The sequence below is a fragment of the Oreochromis aureus genome, linkage group 14 (genome assembly GCF_013358895.1).
Source record: "Oreochromis aureus strain Israel breed Guangdong linkage group 14, ZZ_aureus, whole genome shotgun sequence".
NCBI lineage: Eukaryota > Metazoa > Chordata > Actinopteri > Cichliformes > Cichlidae > Oreochromis > Oreochromis aureus.
In genome coordinates this window covers 36033671-36040025 of record NC_052955.1, presented here as the reverse complement: position 1 = coordinate 36040025, position 6355 = coordinate 36033671, and positions in this window count along the sequence as shown.

Below are 6355 nucleotides of genomic sequence, written 5' to 3'. Positions count from 1 at the left end.
GTGTGTCGTATATAATTGTTGCAGGGTGGGTGACATAATGGTAAGCATGTGATTTATGTATTGAATTTACGTGTTTTTGAAGAAAGTATCACTTTGCTTGCTTAGATTGAAGGAATAATGCACTTGAAGGAATTTTGTATTATATTAAAGGGGACCTATATATGTATATATATATATATGTGTGTGTGTGTGTGTGTGTGTGTGTGTGTAATATATATATATATATATATATATATATATATATATATATATATATATATATATATATATATATATATATATATATATATATATATATATATATATATATATATATATATATATATATATATATATATATATATATATATATATATATATATATATATATATATATATATATATATATATATATATATATATATATATATATATATATATATATATATATATATATATATATATATATATATATATATATATATATATATATATATATATATATATATATATATATATATATATATATATATATATATATATATATATATATATATATATATATATATATATATATATATATATATATATATATATATATATATATATATATATATATATATATATATATATATATATATATATATGTATGTATATATATATATATATATATATATATATATATATATATATATATATATATATATATATATATATATATATATATATATATATATATATATATATGTATATATATATATATATATATATATATATATATATATATATATATATATATATATATATATATATATATATATATATATATATATATATATATATATATATATATATATATATATATATATATATATATATATATATATATATATATATATATATATATATATATATATATATACTAGGGGTGTCAAATTATTGCGTTAATTGCGATTAATTAATTACAATGCTATTTAGCGCGTTATGTTTTTTAATCTCGTTAATCTAATTTTTAATCTCTTGACGTCATTGATTTTGTATGAGAGTTGCTATGTTATAAAATCCGTTTTTATGTGCTGGGCTCCTTGTGCTTGACTTGTTGGGGTGGAGTCACGTCGTGAGGTCAAGGTGAGAAGTGGTGATTAGCTTACAGTGTGGATATGGAGGCGCATCTGAGAGTTGTTGGCCCAATGAACGGAAATTTGTATTTCATAAACGCCCGACGGCACCATTGACAAAGGTAAAGTGGTCTGCCTAGAGTGTAAGAAGGAGTTTGCTTACCACCGAAGCAGCTCAAGGTTGGCCTATCACCTCAACGCAAAGCACCCAGCCGCGAGTGCAGCAACAGCTAGCAGTGAAGACGTTAGCAATATAGCAAGCCAGAGCAAAGCTTTTAGCCAAACAAAACTAGAGAATACCCCTCGTATGAGCAAGTCTGCGACCTACAGGCTGACTAATGTTATTGCCAAGTGGATAGCGATGAACTGTAGGCCGATAAATATAGTAGAGGACGAAGGATTGACAGAGGTGTTGCAAATTGCGTCCAATGACCCGTCATACAAGCCGCCGTGCAGGACTACAGTAACGACCAAAATCAGCAAAATGTACGACGGCGAAAAGAAAAACAAACTTGAGATTTTGGCGGAGGATTCTCCCAACTGTGTTGCTATAACCGGAGATCACTGGACCTCAGCTGGCAACCACAGCTATTTTGGGGTGACTGGACACTTTATTGATAGTGAGTGGAACCTCAACTCATTTGCACTGACCGTCATGAGAACAGAAACCAGGCACTTTGCTGATAAATGCGCCCGAACAGTTCCTCAAGGTAGCAAATGACTGGGGTATTGAAAACAAGATATCCACCATTGGCACAGACAGCGCAGCAAACATGCTGGCTGCTATGAGAGCACTTCCATATGAGCACATCGCCTGCAATGCTCACATTCTCCAGAGGACCATCACGGTATGTCTCGATAGCAGTGGTTTTGTCGGTGTACTGGCAAAGTGCCGCAAGATTGTTGGTCATTTTAAACAAAGCCCTGCGAGTACCACAGAACTTAACCAACAACAAGTAGCACTTTCGGAAAGAAGAGCGATCAACTTATACAGGATGTACCCACCAGGTGGAACTCGACTCTAGCAATGGTCTCACGCCTCCTATGTAACCGAGAGGCTGTCCAGGCTACGTTGGACCAACAGAACCACAGGTTGGTCTTGCCAACCCGAAGCTGAGTGGGCGAAACTGCAGAGGCTGGAGCTCCTGCTTGAACCATGCAAGTAAGTTCAAATAAACACCTTCCCATTTTAATTATATAAACTACTGTTACATGTGTAAAATCAAAATTAATGAACATAACAAGGAACTTTTAAGGACAATTAAATTGGGAATCAGTTACACTTTGATTTAAATGAATCCAGCTAGGTTTATTTAGCAAACCTCTCCACCTCTGCAGGTATGTGACAGAGCTGCTGGGTGGTGAGGCCTACGCCTCTTGCTCTGTAGTGCTGCCTGCTTTTCGCCATCTGTACCGTGTCATGGACATTACTGATGATGATCCTGCCTACGTGGTGAAGTTCAAGAATGCCTTCCAGAAGGATCTGGCAGCACGACGAGCTAATGGCAACGAGATATGGTTCGAGGTGGCCACAGCATTGGATCCACGGTTTAAGGATTTGAAATGTCTTCCAAGAGAAAAGAGGGAACAGGTAGGACAATAAGGTTAAGCTGGACTAATGAGTCCAATTCATTATCAAATCAAACTTTTATTTATTATATGGAACACAAAGTTCTTTACAAGATTAAATAAAATAAAAAAAAAAAGCACTTAGTTTTAATCACAATCATTCATTCATTCATTCATTCATTCATTCAGGTGTGGACCATTCTGGAGAATATGCTCCAGGCAGCAGAGCCCAGAAGAGCAGATAGTCTCCAGCCCTCCACAGAGGATGATGGACCAGCTCAGAAGAAGAGGAGGAGCGAACTCCTTCTGGGGTCTGACTCTGACTCAGAAGATGGAATTGAGTCTGGAGAGCTGCAGCGCTACAGAGCAGAACCCAGCATCAGTATTGATGACTGTCCCCTGCAGTGGTGGTATGCTCACTCAGGAGTCTATGAAAAGCTGTCAGTCCTAGCACAAAAGTACCTGGCCTCCCAGCTACCTCTGTACCCTGTGAGAGACTCTTTAGCCTTGCAGGCCACATAGTGCAAAAGAAAAGGGCAGCCTTGCTTCCAGAAAATGTTACCAGGCTGGTGTGTCTTAGCGACTGGCTGAGGAAGAAGAAATGAGACACATGTGGTCAGCATAGCTGCTGTGTCATTTGTAGCCTACTAGAATAGATTGCTTGATGTTCAGCACTTTTTTTTGATGGAAGAATACTTTGATGTGCTAACTTGCAGCACTGCAATGTCAGTTTTATTTTTCATTATCTGAAGCAGAGGAATTTCAGTGCTGTATTGCTCAGAAAAAGAGCAACTCTGATGTGCTAACTTGCAGCACTTAATTTATTTGATTTTATTTGTATTTATTTTTCCACTTATTTTACAAAAGAATACAACAGTATGTAAATGGTTGCATCTGTTTAACGTTTGTTAAACAATAAATGACTTTATAAAGTCACTTTCTTTGTTATATATCAGTCTTTTGGTCTGCCACAATAAGTTGAGGGCTTTCCTCAGCTATTTTTAGGTGAGATTAAAAAAGAGATTAATTAGATCAATTAATTAAAAATCATAATTAATTAATCTCTATTTTTTTTTAATCTCTTGACAGCACTAATATATACATACATACATATATACATACACATATACATATACATATATATATATGTATATATATACATATGTATATACATATGTATATATATGTATATATATATCAAGGAGAGGGAAGGTAGTCAGAACTGAGGGAATTGAACTACCAGAAGGCAACATTGCAGACATAGAGGACAGTTACAAGTACCTGGGGATCCCGCAAGCGAATGGGAACCATGAAGAGGCCGCTAGGAAAGCTGCAACCACCAAGTACCTGCAGAGGGTCAGGCAAGTCCTGAGGAGTCAGCTGAACGGTAAGAACAAGATCCGGGCCATCAACACCTACGCCCTGCCCGTGATCAGGTACCCTGCTGGGGTAATAGGCTGGCCAAAGGAGGAGATAGAAGCCACTGACATAAAGACAAGAAAGCTCCTTACCATGCATGGAGGGTTTCACCCCAAGTCCAGCACCCTGAGGCTGTACGCTAAGCGGAAGGAAGGGGCCGGGACTGGTGAGTGTCAGCACCACAGTCCAGGATGAGACAAGAAACATCCATGAATACATCACGAAGATGGCCCCAACTGACAGCGTGCTCAGTGAATACCTCAGGCAGCAGAAACCCAAGAAAGAGGAGGAAGGCGAGGAACCATCATGGAAGGACAGGCCCCTGCACGGTATGTACCACCGGCAGATAGAGGAGGTGGCTGATATCCAGAAATCCTACCAGTGGCTGGACAAAGCTGGACTGAAAGACAGCACAGAGGCACTAATCATGGCAGCACAAGAACAAGCTCTGAGTACAAGATCCATAGAGGCTGGGGTCTGTCACACCAGGCAAGACCCCAGGTGCAGGCTGTGTAAAGATGCCCCAGAGACAATCCAGCACATAACAGCAGGGTGCAAGATGCTAGCAGGCAAGGCATATATGGAACGCCATAACCAAGTGGCCGGCTTAGTGTACAGGAACATCTGTGCCGAGTATAACCTGGAAGTCCCGAGGTCAAAATGGGAGATGCCCCCAAGGATGATGGAGAATGACCGAGCTAAGATCCTGTGGGACTTCCAGATGCAGACGGACAAAATGGTGGTGGCTAACCAACCGGACATAGTGGTGGTAGACAAACAGAAGAAGACGGCCGTAGTGATCGATGTAGCAGTTCCGAATGACAGCAATATCAGGAAGAAGGAACACGAGAAGCTGGAGAAATACCAAGGGCTCAGAGAAGAGCTCGAGAGGATGTGGAGGGTGAAGGTAACGGTGATCCCCGTGGTAATCGCAGCACTAGGTGCGGTGACTCCCAAGCTAGGCAAGTGGCTCCAGCAGATCCCGGGAACAACATCGGAGATCTCTGTCCAGAAGAGCGCAGTCCTGGGAACAGCTAAGATACTGCGCAGGACCCTCAAGCTCCCAGGCCTCTGGTAGAGGACCCGAGCTTGAAGGATAAACCGCCCGTAGGGGCGTGCTGGGTGTTAGTATATGTACATATATGTGTATATAAACGTATATAAACACACACACAGAAGCTGAAACAGTTTGTTGAACTTTCGTGCTGCACTGAAGAATTGCATAAGATAGATTATGCAAAGTCTAAGAATAAAAAGTATGTGTATAATGGGTCCGCTTTTAAGTGCTCAGATTTTAAATGTTGATGTAAATTTATTGTTGAACATTTTTTTCTTAATGTCATTTACTGGTGTTACGAAATCAGTTTTACCCCGGTTCTTTTATTCGTCGAGGGATCCAGAGATGGCACCGGAACTCAGTAGTTATTTTTACAAAATCTTTATTCATCTTTATTCATCTTCATTTAAGCATGCACTTCTAGAAGGGAAGACAAGGCCGGTGTCCCTCTGTAACAATCTTCATCCCTTTGTTAGTTCCAGGCAGCTTTATAGGAGCGACCCCATCATAAAACCCCCACAATGTGCTGCAAACTCTGTGTCTGTGTCTATGTGCACGAGCACGTGAGTGCCTGTGTGTGCGTGTACCCGCGTGTATGTGTGAGTGCACGTGAGTGAGTGTGCATATAGGTGTGGGAGTATATCAGTTAAAACACTGTGGGTGTGTGTCTCTTCCTAGGGGCCATAAATACCATCTCCCCTCCAGACCACAGTTATCCAGTTACAAATCTACTTCTAAGCTCATGACACAATCAGGCCTTTATTACATTGAGGGCAGTGTCAGTGTCTCTACCATAATTCTACATTCTATCTTAACACATTTCTAAACTCTAAAACAAATTAAACATTCCTACATGTCTAAACTCTAAAATAAGCTAAACATTTCTACACTGGGAACCCAGCTTACTGAAAATACTGGCTAAGCCAGTTTACAGCCCTTAAAGTCACTGAAAATATAATCACTGATTTTCAGTACCTCTCTGTAACAGGGATTCACAACTAATAAAGCAATGATCAAAGATGAGATTATAAAAAAATATTAATTATTATTCAGAGGTGTAATAGTCAAAGTCAGAAGTGATTGGTAGTGTATAGAGCACCTACTAAGTCCAGGTGAGGGAGGGAAAATGTGTAAATCCATACTCTCAGGTTTTAACTGTGCTCTTGGTTTCCTAATCTGTTCCCTACAGTGTTTTGTTCTTTATTGAATAATG